The 17726-nt window shown below is 42.5% G+C and overlaps 1 long non-coding RNA gene across 2 annotated transcripts in view; it reads right to left on the bottom strand.

Moving 5' to 3' along the window:
- Positions 1-3357, bottom strand: part of LOC127489452 (uncharacterized) — a 96902-nt gene extending 93545 nt beyond the window's left edge. Inside the window, exon 1 of one of the 2 annotated variants that reach the window (XR_007917375.2) lies at positions 2893-3357. This is a non-coding gene — a long non-coding RNA (uncharacterized lncRNA). The remainder of the gene's footprint in view (positions 1-2892) is intronic. The other variant, XR_007917376.2, reaches the window with a different exon arrangement.
- Positions 3358-17726: the final 14369 nt, after the last annotated feature.

The following is a 17726-nucleotide window of genomic DNA, read 5'->3' as shown; positions in this document are numbered from 1 at the left end:
GATTCATTGAATTTTGGTTGTGAGCAGAAATAAACAATTTGAGGTGAACATTAATAAAATGATGAGGATTTTTGTGCAAAATATTATAATAAACTTACATTTAAAAGCTTTTATAAGATGTTGGAAGATGGTGCCAGCACTGTGGCATAGTGAGTAAAGCTGTTGCCTGCTGTACCAAAATCCCATACTGGCTCCAGTTTGAGTCCTGGCTGCTCCACTTCCAATGAAGCTCTCTGCTGTGGTCTGGGAAAGTGGTAGAATGCCCCAAGTCCTTGGGCACCTGCACCCATGTGGGAAACCTGGAAGAAGCTCTAGGCTCTTGGTTTCAGATCAACACAGCTCTGGCTGTTGTGGCCATTTGGGGAGTGAACCAGCAGATGGAAGACCTCTTTCTCTCTGCCTCTGCCTCTGCCTCTTTGTAACTCTGCCCATCAAATAATAAATAAATAAATAAATCTTTTAAAAAATTTAAAAATATTGGAAGATAATAAGAAAATATTATTATAGGAAGGATAATTTCCTATAAGAAAGCTACTAGAAAGAAAAGTGGCAGCTTGAATACTTTCAAAGATCAAATAATAATTTTTAAGTTAATAAAAATCTTTGGGCCTCTGCACTCACATGGGAGATCTGAATGAAATTCCTGGCTCCTGGCTACAGCCTGGTCCAGCCCCAGCCATTGTGGACATTTAGGGCAGTGAACTAGAGGATGGAAGACTCTCTCTCTCTTTCTCATTCCCTCCCTCCCTCCCTCCTCACCTCCCTTCCTTCCTCCCTCAGTGTGAGACTCTGCCTTTCAAATAAATAAAATAATTCTTTTCAAAAGCAAAAGAAAAATGAACACTGCCTGCATAGGATCGAAGATGTCAATGGTTATGGATGATTACAATTAATTCAGATAGCTTTAGTGTTATAGGATGACAATCAGGGTGTAAACAAATTTGATAAACTGATAATAAAGTCAACCAAGATGGCCACCATCTCTCATGGTAGGGTTACCACTAACTAAATTATTGATAATCAAAACAATAATAATAAATTTAGAGTCAAAGAGAAAAGTAGTAAATGGTTGGAAATCTTATCACTTATATTGAATTTTCATTTCTGTAGTTAGGGATGAGTAAGTTAGTATATGAATGGAGTGAAACACATCTAGGAATATCATTGCAAAAGATGTCCTGACACTTAATTTATATAAAATATGGCAAAAATTATATTCATTAAGTCCAGAAAATATCGTGGAAAAACAAGCTTAAAAGTAAGATACCTTCATTTCAATCACTATTATATCAAATTTCAAGTGAATCTTGAATAACAGTGACACTTGGTTTGAATTACATCAAAAAAGTGCTAAAGAGAACTAAAATTTGAAGGGATGAAGAGGGTCCATGGTGTCAAAATACTTTGGAAAAATGTATAAGTTCAATTTAGTAGGATTATTTACCTAATTTGAACTGACTAGGTACACTCACAAGGAAAATGCTAACTGCATTGTACAGATCTTTTTCAGGCACACAATTGACCTGCCATGAAACACTGATGACAAAAAGGAGATCATAAAATTAAATACAAAACAGAAAAGTGAGAGTGGCCTGAAAAAAATGATATTGTGATTCATGTGAGTAGAACACAGTTATTTAGTAGGAGCAAGACTAGCCTGACAGACACGAAATCAGAAATTGAGTAGAAAATTATTCATTAAATTTGCACCTCAAGCAATATAAAGACAATTTCTGGAACTTAAATGAAGAAAATGCATCATAGAGTAGTTATACTTGACTATAAAATACCAATACAAATGAACTGTAGATAGAAAATTTGAAAACATCAAAGATTAAATTTCAGTGCCATAAAAATCCAGAAAGGAAAAGAAAAAATAAACATGTATATTATCTCAAAGGAGAAAGAGACCACTAGTGCTGGACGACTCGCAGATGCGGTGAACGTGAAAGTTGCTAGGATGAATTGCAGGATTTACAGAAAAGTTAATGACCTCACAATGCAAAAGCAAACTCATATGCCACAGTGTCCCTGGGCTAGAATTGAAGTCAAGGAATTTACTATTGATACACACAGGAGACAGTAATAAAGGCAAAATGAAAATAAAAATTTATGTATATGTTATTACGTATTGTAAAGTGATTATTCAGAGTAGAAATGAATAACTAGTAGGAGCAGTAGTGGGTCCACAAGTATACGTAGGGGATGATTAGAAAAGATACTCCTCAAAACACATTTAAAAAAGTAGAACAGCTGGCGCCGCGGCTCACTAGGCTAATCCTCCGCCTAGCGGCGCTGGCACACCGGGTTCTAGTCCCGGTCGGGGCACCGGATTCTGTCCCGGTTGCCCCTCTTCCAGGCCAGCTCTCTGCTGTGGCCAGGGAGTGCAGTGGAGGATGGCCCAAGTGCTTGGGCCCTGCACCCCATGAGAGACCAGGAAAAGCACCTGGCTCCTGGCTCCTGCCATCGGATCAGCGTGGTGCGCTGGCCGCAGCGCACCGGCCGTGGCGGCCATTGGAGGGTGAACCAACGGCAAAGGAAGACCTTTCTCTCTGTCTCTCTCTCTCACTGTCCACTCTGCCTGTCAAAAAAAAAAAACCAAAAAACCAAAAGTAGAACAATTACAGAAATTCAATATAGAAACTATACTGCTACTAATTTCAGTGGAAAGACATGATTTTTAGTCTAAAATACAGACAATACACAGGATATTCAAAAGCAATATAGATTCAGAGACTTTAAAATCTACTCTGAGGCCCCAAGATGGGCGTGCACTGGTGCAGGTCGCCCGGCCCCACCGGCTCTCCCACAGCAGGGGCGGGGGGGGGGGGCGGCTGAGTCCAGCGGGCCTTGTGCGCGCCTTCCTCTTTTCCTCTCGTTTTGAAACCACACCTGCACCCGGCCCTGCTCTGAGCCTGACGCTGGGATAAGGGTTGCCGTCAAAGGAAGCGTGCAGCCGTCCCTCTGACCCGCGGTCAACGGTCCTGGGTCGCCAAGGTTCCCGAGAGGAGGATGCTGTGGTTATGCCACGCCGGCCATCCATGCTGGCTAGCACATCTCAGGTTCCGGTTCTGGTCGCAGTGGCCTGCTGAGTGCTGGCCTTGCTGGCTCTCGGCCCACCCACCCCCTCATGAATATTCATTACCCGCCCGGAGCTCCCACTCACTTCTTCCCCACAACCTGGGTGGGGGGTGGGGAGGTCCTTGGCGTCCCCCAGGCCAACAACCTGCCCAGTTCCACATCACGTTCAGAAAACAGGTCCCTTCCGTCTTCGGGACCGCAGACCCTGCTGGGAGAGGGGTGGGCCCTCGGGCCCGGTCTGTTCTCCCATTCTCCCCAGCCCTTCTGTCCCCCTCCCACTCCACCTGTGGTTCAGGCCGGCCGCGGGATGCCGTCCTGGCTCACCCGTTATCGTTGGGCGGCTGCAGAACTGGGGGGAGGGGGGGCGGGGCACGGAGAGGCAGGGCTGAACCCTGGGGATTCCCTGCTGTGAGCCAGGCTGGGACGCCACCCCCGCGGCCGGCTTCAGAGTTCTGCGGGTGGCCGCTAGGTGGCACCAAGGGGCAAAGGCCCAGTCTGCCCAGAAGCTGCCCGGGCCCAGGGCTGGGACAGGAAAAGGGTTGAGGGCAAGGTGGAGATCCCTGTTTGTGTGTGCATCTTTGGGTGTGTGCTTGTGTGTGAGAGAGACAGAGACACACAGAGAGAAAGAGAGGTGTTTGTCAGAGTCAGAGGAGTGAGAGAGAGAGAAATAGAGAGAGGTGTGTTGGAGAGGGTTGTTTGTGTGGGAACAAGAGAGGAAACGAGAGAAAGGGTGACGGAAAGAAAGAGAGCAAGAGAGAAGGAGAGAAAGAGAGAACCCGAACCCGAGCAAACTGCCAATCCCCCCACCCCACCCCCCACCCCCGCCAGGGGCCTCCTGGGCCCGGGAAGGTGTGTCTTGCCACAGACATTCCAGGATTGGTGGTGGCATGCTTTGTGCACCTGCCGGGTCCGGACCTGGAGTGCGGCAGCATCTGGTTGTGTCCTCTCCCCCAGGCTCAGAACACCCTGGGTGGCACCCAGAGCACAGCCTTTGTCTCCCAGGGCCCCAGCATCCCAGAGGGCCCGGTGCCTTCTGACTCTGTCGCCCCTCCCCACCCTACCCCAGCACCCTTCCCCCCACCTCTCTCTCCTCACGCCCTCGCCCCCTCCCCACTGCCATCCTCACTGGGTCTGGGATATTTCTGTCAGGAGGGAAGCTCCCCGCGCCCCAAGGCAAGTTGCCTGGCAACCCCTAGACCTGCCGCCCCGGGGAAGCCTGCAGCAGCTGGAGGAGAGCCTGGTATTCGCTCTCGCTGAGGGGCGGCTCTGGGGCTGCCTGAGGGCCCACCTCACAGCCTTCGAGAGGGCCAACGGCCTGGGCCATGTTGAGGAACTCCGGGCTGGACAGCAGCTCGTCCAGCAGGCTGGGAGCCTCCGCCAGGGCTAAGAGCCCTGCTGGCTGGCTGCCGGCTGCGGCTGCCCTTGGAAGAACTTGGCCCGGGCCAGTGAGGCGTTCACCTGCGGCGCAGGTGCACAACACCACATCTGGCCCTGGGGCCCGGAATGGCCCCCCTACCAGGGACCTGGAGCCGGCCCAGCGGGATTTCCGGAGGGCAGCAGCAGGAAGAGGAGTCCTGCAATGCCCTCGGGCATCCCGCACCTTCCTTGGTATGGGGGCCACCACGGTGCCTGACTGAGGGAGAGCCCTGCCGCTCTGGTGGGCTGTGGCGCCCCAGGGCCTGGGAGGCTCAGAGGGGGAGCCCAGGGCTGCCACCCTGGCATGGCCTGGCTGGGCGTGATGCCCCTGGGCACGGCTGCCAGGCTCCCGCGGCCAACAGGGGGCCTTCCGGGGCCGGTGAGTCCGCGGGGTGTGCGAGGGGTCAGCAGAAACACCACACTGCTGCTGCAGGGGCCGCAGCCAGGAATCGGAGCAGCCCCCCCGGGGCCTCGTTCAGGGCAAGGCAAAGCTCCGCCTGAGCTCGGGCTCTGCTGCTGCGGGTGGCAGGCTCTGCGGTACTGGAGGCCCCGGTGCCTTCGGACTCTGTCGCCCCTCCCCTCCCCCCCCAACACCCCTCCCCTCCCCTCTCCCGCCACACACCCCCCCCACCACCACCATCTTCACTGGGTCTGGGACATTTCTGTCAAGAGGGCGGCATCCCCTAGACCTGCCGCCCTGGGGAGGCCTGTAGCAGCTTGAGGTGAGTCTGGTATTCCTCCTCTCTGAGGAAAGGTTCTGGGGCTGCCTTTGGGCAGCCTTCCAGATAGCCAATGGCTTGGGCCATTTCAAGAAACTCTGGATCTGCGGATGGCCGCTAGGTGGCACCAAGGGGCAACGCCCCATCCTGCCCAGAAGCTGCACAGTCCCAGGACTGGGGCAGGAAGTGTTGAGGGCAATGTGGAGATCCCTGATTTGTGGATCTTTGCGTGTGTGCTTGTGTCGGTGTGTGTGTGTGTGAGAGATGAGAGAGACAGAAAGGTGTTTGTGAAAGACAGAGAACAGAGAATGAGAGAGAGAAGAAAGTGAAGACACAGAAAACCTAAATAGACAAAAATAACCAATATGGCATTAGAATCAGTAATAAAGACCATCCCAACAAAGAAAACCCCACCTTCACTGCTGAATTCTGCCAGATATTTAAAGAACAAATCAAAATACAATCAGGTTTCACCTCACCCCGGCTTAGAATGGCTTTCATACAGAAATCAACAAATAACAAATGCTGGAGAGGATGTGGAGGAAAAGATACTCTAACCCACTGTTGATGGGAATGTAAACTGGTAAAGCCACTGTGGAAGACAGTATGGAGATGCCTCAGAAATCTGAATATACACTTACCATATGACCCAGCCATTCCACTCCCGCGAATCTACCAAATGGAAGTGAAAACAACATGTGAAAGTCCTATCTGTACCTCTATGATTATCTTTGCTCAATTCACAAGAGCAAAGAAATTGAATCAACCCAAATGCCCCAAAACTGAAGCTTGGATAAAGAAATTATGTCCTACCAACAAGAAAAAGCTCAGGACCAAATGGCTTCACTGCTGAATTCTACCAAACATTTAAAAAACTAACTCCAGTTCTTCCCAAGCTATTTCAAACAATTGAAAGGGGTGGAATCCTCCCAAATTCCTTCTACGAAGCCAGCATCACCTTAATTCCTAAATCTGGAAAAGATGTGACAAAGAAAACTATAGACCAACTTTCCTGATGTACAAATATGCAAAAATCCTCAACAAAATCCTGGCCAATCGAATTCAACAACACATCAGGAAGATAATTCACCCAGACCAAGTGGAATTTATCCCTGGTATGCAGGGATGGTTCAACATTCACAAATGAATCAATGTGATACATCAGATTAACAAATCAAAAAACAAAAACTATATGATTATCTCAATCATTGCAGAAAAAGCATTTGATAAAATACAACACCTTTTCATGATGAAAACTCTAAGCAAATTTGGTCTAGAAGGAACATTCCTCAACATAATTAAGGCAAGTTATGACAAACTCATGGAAAGCATCCTATTGAATGGGGAAAAAATGGAAGCATTGCCACTGAGATCTGGAACCAGATGAGGATGCTTACTCTCTGCAATGCTGTTCAATATAGTCCTGGAAGTTTTAGCCAGAGCCATCAGGCAAGAAAAAGAAATCAAAGAGATTCAGGTCAGTAAGAATGAAGTCAAACTATCTTTATTTGCAGATTCTATGATTATATATATATAGGGGAACCAAAAGATTCCACTAGGAGACTACTGGAACTCAAAAGAGAGTTTGGCAAAATAGCAGGATATAAAATCAACACACAAAAAACAACAGGCTTTGTGTATACAGACAATGCCATGGCTGAGAAAGAATTTCTAAGATCAATCCCATTCACAATAGCAACAAAAAATTAAATACCTTGGAATAAATTTGACCAAGGAGGTCAAAGATCTCTATGATGAGAATTATAAAACTCTAAAGAAAGAAATAGAAGACATAAAAAATGGAAAAAAAAAACTTCCATGTTCATGGATTGGAAGAATCAATATCATCAACATGTTCATTCTTCTGATAATAATTTACAGATTCAATGCAATATCAATCAAAAAACCAAATATATTCTTCTCAGATCTAGAAAAAATGATGCTGAAATTCATTTGGAAACACAGGAGAAATCAGCTAAAGCAATGATATAAAAGAAAAGTAAAGCCGAGGCATAACAGTATCAGATTTCAAGATATATTACAAGGCAGTTATAACCAAAACAGCCTGGTACTGGTACAAAAACAGATAGATAGACCAATGGAACAGAATAGAAATGCCAGAAATCAATATAACCATCTACAAACAACTTATATTTGACCAAGGAGCTAAAACTATTTTCTGGAACAAGACAGTCTCTTCAACAAATGGTGCTGGGAAAACTGAATTTCCACATGCAAAAAAATGAAGCAAGACCCCTACCTTATGCCTTAAAAATCCATCCAAAATGGATTAAAGACCTAAATCTATGACTTAATTCCATCAAATTACTAGAGCATTGGGGAAACCCTGCAAGACATTGGCCTAGGCACAGAGTTGCTGGAAAAGACCCCAGAGGAATAGGCAATAAAAACCAAGATTAACAAATGGGATTACATCAAATTGAGAAGCTCCTGTACAACAAAAGAAACAGGAAAGTAAAGAGGCAACCAGTAGGATGGGAGAAATTATTTGCAAACCATGCAACTGATAAAGGATTAATAATCAGAATATATAAAGTGATCAAAAAACTTAACAATAGGAAAGCAAACAACCTAGTTAAGAGATGGGCCAAAGACTTAAAAGACATTTTTCAAAAGAGAAAATACACATGGCCTGCAGACACATGAAAAAATGCTCAGGATCACTAGCCATCAGGGAGATACAAATCAAAACCACAATGAGGTTTCACCTCACCTTGATTAGAATGGCTTTCTAATACAGAAATCAACAAACACCAAATACTGGAGAGAATGTGGAGGAAATTGTACCCCTAATCCACTGTTGGTGGGAATGCAAACTGGTAAAGCTACTATGGAAGACAGTTTGGAGATACCTCAGAAATCTGAATCTAGTCCTACCATACAACCCAGCCATGCCACGCCTTAGAATTTATCCAAAGGAAATGGAATAAGCAAATAAAATATTCATCTGCATCTTCATGTTTATTGCGGCTCAATTCACAATAGCTAAAACATGGAATCAACCTAAATGCCCATAGATGGAATGGAATATGTACTGAATGGTATCCTACACAGCATTTTTAAAAAAGAAATCTGGTCATTTACAGCTAAATGGATGAATTCAGAAAATATCATACTTAGTGAAATAAGTCCCAAAGGGACAAATACCCTATGTTCTACCTGATCTGTGACAACTAAGAGAGCATCAAAAAGAAACCTGTAGAATTGAAGCTGATACTATGAGAAGCAATTACTTGAAAAGCCCTTGTCTTGACTGTTGAAGAACAGTTTATTATTATTTTACTTATTTATTTTTATTCAGTTTTTCTCTACCTAATACCATTGGTTAAACTCATTACTTAACATGGAATTAATCATAGATGTAGTAAGTCAATTGAAAATAGATCCCAGTTAAAAATAAGAGTGGGGATGAAAGAGGGAGGAGCTGTACAGATTGGCACACATTCTCACAGACTTACCCCTAAGGGTGAAGCTAAAACTTGCCATGGGATTCCAAATCCCATTTAGCTGGGTGGCACTAATCCCATCTTATGTGATAAATGATCATATTATCTACAGAATTGATCATATACATAGTACCATAAATCAAAGGGATCATTTAAATAAGACCAAGTACTGGTTATAAAAATAAAGAGAATTACAAAGGAGAGAATGATCCAACATGGGAAGCAGTCCACACAGCAGACCCATATAATGACAAATGCCCTAAGTAGCACTCTGACCTCAGAATCAGCCCTTAAGGCATTGGGATCTGGCTAAAAAGCTCATGGGAGTATTTCAGGAATGGAAAGCCAAGACACTGGGGCAAAAAATGACATACCTGAAAGATCTCTGTGAGTGTGACCCCGGTAGAAAGAAGAGGCCATCAAAGAAGGATGTCATTTTCTCTGAAGGGAGGAGAGAACTTCCACTTTGCATATGACCTAAAAACTGATGCAGTTTGTGGACTCAAAAGGCTTCCACAGTCTTGGAAGTTCATGGCAAGAGCCTCAGGTGATCACTGACATCATAAATGAGTGTCAGTTGTTAAATCAACAACAGGAGTCACTGTGCACTTGCTCCCCATGTTGGACCTCTGTCCTTAATGAGGAGTACTATGAGAATTAATGTTAAAACTTGTCTTCAAAGTGTACTTTATACTTTGTGTGTGGGAGAGTGCAAATAGCTGAAATCTCTACTTAGTATAAAGTTGGTCTTCTGTATATAAAGTGAATTAAAAATTAATCTTAAAGGAAAATGGAATGGGAGAGGGAGTAGGAGATGGGATGTGAGTGGGGGTGAGAGTCAAGAATGAGGAAAAGATGCACTATATCCCTAAAAGCTGTATATATGAAATGTGTAGTCATTAAATAAAAACAGTAACAAATAAAGAAAAAGAAATTATGGATAGCTACACCATGGAATACTACACAGCAGTAAAAAATGAAATCTCTTCATTTGCAACAAGATGGATGAAACTGCAAAACATTATCTTTAGTGAAATAAACAGTCCCAAAGGAAAAATTTCTATATTTTCTCCTTGACCTGTGATAACTGATAGAGCACCTAAAATGCAACCTGTAGAAGTGAAATAGACACTTTTAGAAGTGATGACTTTGAACAGCATTTTATTGACTATTAAGGAGAGTTTTTAAATTTTTTTGTTTTTTCTTTTATTTTCATTTATCTTATTTTATTTATCTTTTTTTAACTTTTATTTAATGAATATAAATTTCCAAAGTACGATTTATGGATTACAATGGCTTCCCCCACATACCGTCCCTCCCACCCACAACCCTCCCCTTTCCCACTCCCTCTCCCCTTCCATTCACATCAAGATTCATTTTTGACTATCTTAATATACAGAAGATCAGCTTAGTATACATTAAGTAAGGATTTCAACAGTTTGCTCCCACACAGAAACATAAAGTGAAAAATAATAGATGATTTTTTTTAAATGATGATGAAATCAGATCAGACCTATTGTCATGTTTAATCCCAGTGAGAGTCAAGTTGGGAGTTGATAATTTCTTTTTTTTTTTTTTACAGAAGATCAGTTTAGTATGCATTAAGTAAAGATTTCAACAGTTTGCACCCCCATAGAAACACAAAGTGAAATATATTGTTTGAGTACTCATTATAGCATTAAATCTCAATGCACAGCACATTAAGGACAGAGATCCTACATGAGGAGTAAGTGCACAGTGACTCCTGTTGTTGACTTTACTAATTGACACTCCTGTCTATGGCATCAGTAGTCTCCCTATGCTCCAGTCATGAGTTTCCAAGGCTATGGAAGCCCTCCGAGTTCTCCGATTCTTATCTTGTTTAGACAAGGTCATAGTCAAAGTGGAGGTTCTCTCCTCCCTTCAGAGAAAGGTACCTCCTTCTTTGAAGACCTGTTCTTTCCACTGGGATCTCACTCACAGAGATCTTTTGCCAGAGTGTCTTGGCTTTCCATGCCTGAAACACTCCCATGGGCTTTTCAGCCAGATCCGAATGCCTTAGGGCTGATTCTGAGGCCAGAGTGCTATTTAGGACATCTGCCATTCTATGAGTCTGCTGAGTATCTCACTTCCCATGTTGGATCACTCTCCCCTTTATTTATTCTATCGGTTAGTGTTAGCAGGTACTAGACTTGTTTATGTGCTCCCCTTGACCCTCAGTCCTCTCATTATGATCAGTTGTGAACTGAAATTGATCACTTGGACTAGTGAGATGGCATTGGCACATGCCACCTTGATGGGATTGAACTGGAATCCCCTGGTATGTTTCTAACTCTACCATTTGGGGTAAGTCAGCCTGAGCATGCCCCAAATTATACATCTCTTCCCTCTCCTATTCCCACTCTTATGTTTAACAGGGATCACATTTCAGTCAATTTTCAACACTTAAGAATAACTGTGTATTAACTACAGAATTAAAACAGTCATATTAAGTAGAACAGACAAAAAAACTACTAAGAGGGATAATGTATTAAGTTGTCCATCAACAGTCAGGGCTATGCTGATCAAGTCACAATTTCCCATAGTGTCCATTTCACTTCAGGAGGTTTCCTTTTTGGTGTTCAGTCAGTTGTCACCGATCAGGGAGAACATATGGTATTTGTCCCTTTGGGACTGGCTAATTTCACTCAGCATGATGTGTTCCAGATTCCTCCATTTTGTTGCAAATGACTGGATTTCATTGTTTCTTACTGTGGTATAGTATTCTAAAGAGTACATATCCCATAATTTCTTTATCCAGTCTACCATTGATGGGCATTTAGGTTGGTTCCAGGTCTTAGCTATTGTGAATTGAGTTGCAATAAACATTAGGGTGCAGACCTCTTTTTTGTTTGCCAATTTAAATTCCTTTGGGTAAATTCCAAGGAGTGGGATGGCTGGGTCAAATGGTAGGGTTATATTCAGGTTTCTGAGGAATCTCCAGACTGACTTCCATAGTGGCTTGACCAGTTTGCATTCCCACCAACAGTGGGTTAGTGTCCCTTTTTCCCCACATCCTCGCCAGCATCTGTTGTTGGTAGATTTCTGAATGTGAGCCATTCTAACCGGGGTGAGGTGAAACCTCATTGTGGTTTTGATTTGCATTTCCCTGATTGCTAATGACCTTGAACATTTTTTCATGTGCCTGTTGGCCATTTGGATTTCCTCTTTTGAAAAATGTCTATTGAAGTCCTTGGCCCATCTCTTAAGTGGGTTGTTGGTTTTGTGTTTGTGGAGTTTCTTGATCTCTTTGTAGATTCTGGTTATTAACCCTGTATCTGTTGCATAGTTTGCAAATATTTTTCCCATTCTGACGGTTGTCTCTTCACTCTCCTGACTGTTTCTTTTGCAGTACAGAAACTTCTCAATTTGATGCAATCCCAATAGTTGATTTTGGCTTTGACTGCCTGTGCCTCCTGGGTCTTTTCCAGAAATTCTTTGCCTGTGCCAATATCTTGAAGGGTTTCTCCAATGTTCTCTAGTAACTTGATGGTGTCAGGTCGTAGAGTTAGGTCTTTAATCCATGTTGAGTGGATTTTTGTGTAAGGTGAAAGGTAGGGGTCTTGCTTCATGATTCTGCATGTGGAAATCCAGTTTTCCCAGCACCATTTATTGAATAGACTGTCCTTGCTCCAGGAATTAGTTTTAGATCCTTGATCAAATATAAGTTGGCTGTAGATGTTTGGATTGATTTCTGGTGTTTCAATTCTGTTCCATTGGTCTATCCATCTGTTTCTGTACCAGTACCATGCTGTTTTGATTACAACTGCCCTGTAGTATGTCCTGAAACCTGGTATTGTGATGCCTCCGGCTTTGTTTTTGTTGTACAAGATTGCTTTAGCTATTCGAGGTCTCTTGTGCCTCCATATAAATTTCAGCACCATTTTTTCCAGATCTGCGAAGAATGTCTTTGGTATCTTGATTGGGATTGCATTGAATCTATAAATTGCTTTTGGGAGAATGGACATTTTGATGATATTGATTCTTCCAATCCATGAGCATGGAAGATTTTTCCATTTCTTGGTATCCTCTTCTATTTCTTTCTTTAAGCTTTTGTAATTCTCATCGTAGAGATCTTTAACGTCCTTGGTTAAGTTTATTCCAAGGTATTTGATTGTTTTTGTAGCTATTGTGAATGGGATTGATCTTAGAAGTTCTTCCTCAGCCATGGCATTGTCTGTGTATACAAAGGCTGTTGATTTTTGTGCATTGATTTTATACCCTGCTACTTTGCCAAACTCTTCTATGAGTTCCAACAGTCTCTTAGTAGAGTTCTTTGGGACCCCTAATTAAAGAATCATGTCATCTGCAAAGAGGGATAGTTTGAGTTCTTCCTTCCCAATTTGTATCCCTTTAATTTCTTTTTCTTGCCTAATAGCTCTGGCTAGAACTTCCAGAACTATATTGAATAGCAGTGGTGAGAATGGGCATCCCTGTCTGGTACCAGATCTCAGTGGAAATGCTTCCAACTTTTCCCCATTCAATAGGATGTTGGCTGTGGGTTTTTCATAGATTGCTTTGATTGTATTGAGGAATGTTCCTTCCAAACCCAGTTTGCTTAGAGTTTTCATCATGAACGGGTGTTGTATTTTATCAAATGCTTTCTCGGCGTCTATTGAGATAATCATATGGTTTTTCTTCTGCAGTCTGTTAATGTAGTGTATCACATTGATTGTCTTGCGCACATTAAACCATCCCTGCATATCAGGGATAAATCCCACTTGGTTTGGGTGGATGATCTTTCTGATGTGTTGTTGCATTCTGTTGGCCAGAATTGTATTGAAGATTTTTGCATCTATGTTCATCAGGGATATTGGTCTGTAATTCTCTTTCACTGCTGCATCTTTTTCTGGCTTAGGAATTAAGGTGATGCTGGCTTCATAGAAAGAATTTGGGAGGATTCCCTCTTCTTCGATTGTTCTGAATAGTTTGAGAAGAATTGGAGTTAGTTCTTCTTTAAATGTCTGGTAGAATTCAGCAGTGAATCCATCTGGTCCTGGGCTTTTCTTTGTTGGGAGGGCCTTTATTACTGTTTCAATTTCTGTTTCAGTTATGGGTCTATTTAGGTTTTCTATGTCTTCCTGGTTCAATTTAGGTAGGTTGCATGTGTCCAGGAATCTATCCATTTATGATAGGTTTCCCTGTTTGCTGGCATACAAGTCCTTGTAGTAATTTCTGATGATTCTTTTTATTTCTGTGGTGTCTGTTGTTACGTTTCCTTTTTCATCTCTGATTTTATTGATTTGGGTCTTTTCTCTTCTTTTTTTAGTTAGTTGGGCCAATGGGGTGTCAATTTTGTTTATTTTTTCAAAAAACCAGCTCCTCGTTTGGCTGATTTTTTGGAACGTTTTTTTGTATTCAATCCTGTTGATTTCTTCTCTGATTTTAATTATTTCTCTTCTCCTACTAGATTTGGGTCTGGTTTGCTGTAGGTTTTCTAGATCCTTGCGGTGAATTGAAAGCTCATTTATTTGGTGCCTTTCCAATTTCTTGATGTAGGCACCTATTGATATAAACTTTCCCCTTAACACTGCCTTTGCTGCGTCCCATAAGATTTGGTATGTTGTGCTGTTATCCTCATTTACTTCCAGAAAGTTTTTGATTTCTCTTTTGATTTCTTCTATGACCCATTGTTCATTCAGGAGCATGTTGTTCAATCTCCATGTGTTTGCGTATGCTCTAGGGATTCCTGTGTTGCTAATTTCCAACTTCATTCCTTTATGGTCTGAGAAGCTGCATGGTATGATTCTAATTCTTTTGAATTTGCTGAGACTTGCTTTATGGCCTAGTATGTGGTCAATCCTAGAGAAGGTTCCATGTACTGCTGAGAAGAATGTAAAATCTTTAGCTGTAGGATTGAAAGTTCTGTATATATCTGTTAGATCCATTTGGGCTATAGTGTCGTTTAAATCTACTGTATCCTTGTTGATCTTCTGTCCTATTGATCTGTCTATTTCTGAGAGTGGAGTATTGAAGTCCCCCAGTACTATTGTATTGGGGTCTAAGTCTCCCTTTAAGTCCGTTAACAAATCTTTTAGATAAACCGGTGCCCTGTAGTTAGGTGCATATACATTGATAATTGTTATATCTTCCTGTTTAATTGATCCCTTAATCATTATGTAGTGTCCCTCTTTTTCTCTCTTAACGGTTTTTGTGGTAAAGTTTATGTTGTCTGATATTAAGATGGCTACGCCCGCTCTTTTTTCATTTCTGTTGGCATGGTATATCTTTTTCCAGCCTTTCACTTTCAGTCTGTATGGATCTTTGTTGGAAAGATGCGTTTCTTGTAAGCAGCAAATAGATGGGTTTTGTTCCTTAACCCAATCAGCCAATCGGTGTCTTTTAACTGGACAGTTCAGGCCATTCACGTTCAATGTGACTAATGATAAGTGGTAACTTTGCCCTGCCATTTGCCAAAGATAAGTTCTAATATATGCTTTGAATTCCCTGTGATCTTTTGCTGTGAGCTTTCCTTCCTTGGTTTCCTTCCTTTACCTTCTTTCATATTGATGACTGTGTTTCTGTGTTTCTGTGTGTAACACATCTTTAAGCATCTTTTGCAGGGCTGGACGAGTGGTGACAAATTCTTTCAATTTCTGTTTGCTATGAAAAGTCTTTATTTCACCTTCATTCACAAATGATAGCTTTGCAGGATATAATATTCTGGGCTGGCAGTTGTTCCCTCTTAGTACCTGGGCTATATCTCGCCATTCCCTCCTAGCTTGTAGAGTTTCTGATGAGAAGTCAGCTGTGAGTCTGATTGGAGATCCTCTGAGAGTAATCTGACGTTTCTCTCTTGCACATTTTAGGATCTTTTCTTTATGTTTCACTGTGGAGAGTTTAATTACAGCGTGTCGTGGTGAGGATCTCTTTTGGTCGTGTTTATTAGGAGTTCTGTGAGCTTCCTGTACTAGGATTTCTCTGTCCTTCTCCAAACCTGGGAAATTTTCTGCTAATATCTCACTAAAAAGGCCTTCTAATCCTTTCTCCCTCTCCATGCCTTCAGGAACTCCTAGAACCCGAATATTGGGTTTTTTAATAGTATCCTGAAGATTCCCGACAATATGTTTTAGATTTCTAATTTCCTCTTCTTTTCTTTGGTCTGACTGTATCCTTTCCTGTTCTCTGTCTTCTAAGTCCGATATTCTCTCTTCTGCTTCACCCATTCTGTTTGTAAGGCTATCTAGTGTGTTTTTCATTTGATCTATTGAATTCTTCACTTCAGTCACTATCACAGTTTCCTGTTGTACTAGTTGTTTCGTTTCATTTTGATTCCTCCTTAATATTTCATTTCATGAGAGAGATTTTCTATCTTGTCCAGTAAGGATTTCTGTAGTTCAAGAATTTGTTTTTGAGAACTTCTTAATGTTCTTATCAATTTTTTGAGATCTGCTTCTTGCATTTCTTCTATGTCATCATCTTCATAATCTTGAATTGGGGTGTCTTTTTCATTTGAGGGTGTCATGGTGACTTCCTTGTTTTTATTACCTCGGTTTTTGCGTTTGTTATTTGGCATATTGGAGATATTTGGTTTCTTCACTGTGGTGCTTTTTCTTGTTATACTATGACTCTAGATTAAGTGGACTATCTGTTTTTGATGGAGCCTTAGGACTTGAGATGGGTGTGGCCTGAGAGCTCTGTTTGGTGTGCCAAAGGTGACACTCCCAGGTTACGCGTGGTAAACCTCTCTCTCTCTCTTTCTTTTTTTTTTTCATTCAAAAGGGAAGTAATTCCGCACAGCTGAACGAAGTTGGAGGTAGTTAGCAGGCAAATGATATACCCACAGGAGCCAGAGATTGGAAGCTCTTTCCCAAGGACCACACAGGGAATCTGTTCTGCCCTCAGAGTGGGCTCAAATTCTCCTTCAGTCTCCCACTGGGTTGCCAAAGTTACAGAATTGTAGCGTCTCTGGAGAGTGCTCATGTGAATTCCATGAGTTCTCTCCCCCACCGTCTCTTTTTTCACAGTCTCAGTTAGTAGCACCACAAATTTACTAGGTCCTAATCTCCTGTTAATTCACCCCGCCCAGAGTCAGGTTTTTCTGCTAGGCTCAGGGCTGGTGCAGACCTGAGGTCGCTCTGCTTATGACGTATGTCCAAGATGGCGCCTGCTCTTTGTCTTGCTTTCCCTTGAGAGGTGAGCAGAGAGAGAGAAACCCGTGTCCATACCAGTCACCTTTTTCTCTCTCTCTCTCTCTCTCTCTTCCAGTTAGCCTGGTGAACACTCCCCGCCCCCCGGGGGTCGTTCCCTCTAGTCTCCTCTCTCCGCTTGCCTGCCGGTGTCTCGGGCTATTGAGGTTCGGCTCACCTCGCGTTCCAGCGCTGGTGTGTTGAGTCTGCCGCTGGTGTCCTGAACTGTGGGCTCCCACGCTCTCCACGCAGGTCCACTGTGAATCACGCGTTCCGGAAGAGTTTCTTATGCTGTTTCCTCCCCTACTCTTCCTTGAACCTGCAGTATCTCCACTTTTATTAAACTATCTCTCCCCGGACTATCAGTGTGCTCCCTTCCTATTCCGCCATCTTGCCTCCTCTTATTTTATTTATCTTTTTTCCTTCATTCTAACCTTGAACTCTTTATTTAACATATAGTTAACCACATGTATATAAAGTTAATTGAAAATAGATCTTAGTCAAAAATATGCATGAGAATAAGAATAGGAAGAGTAAGGGGGTGTAAGTGTGGGTGGGAGTAAGTGTTGGGCATGGTGGGAAGCATTAGCATGATTTTAAAGTTGTAATTGTTAAATGTGTGAAGTCCATAACTATAAAGCAGCATAGTTTTGGATACATTTCTATGGACTTGCTTCTGAGGGTATAGTTTATAAAATTGTCATGGGACCCCAAATCCCCTTAAGATAGGAGGTAAAAGTAGCATCTTAATATTATATAGATCATATGGATAGGATTAAATGTTAAATTGTTCATATAGATACGATCAAACGCTAAAGTGATCATAGAAATAGGACTTAGTGTTTGGTGATAATAACAGACAAAACTAAAAAGGACTAGTGAATGCACCAACATGG

Source organism: Oryctolagus cuniculus, chromosome 15 (genome assembly GCF_964237555.1).
Source record: "Oryctolagus cuniculus chromosome 15, mOryCun1.1, whole genome shotgun sequence".
Lineage (NCBI taxonomy): Eukaryota > Metazoa > Chordata > Mammalia > Lagomorpha > Leporidae > Oryctolagus > Oryctolagus cuniculus.
Note: the sequence above shows the minus strand (reverse complement) of the source record. Positions and strands in the feature narration are given on the sequence as shown.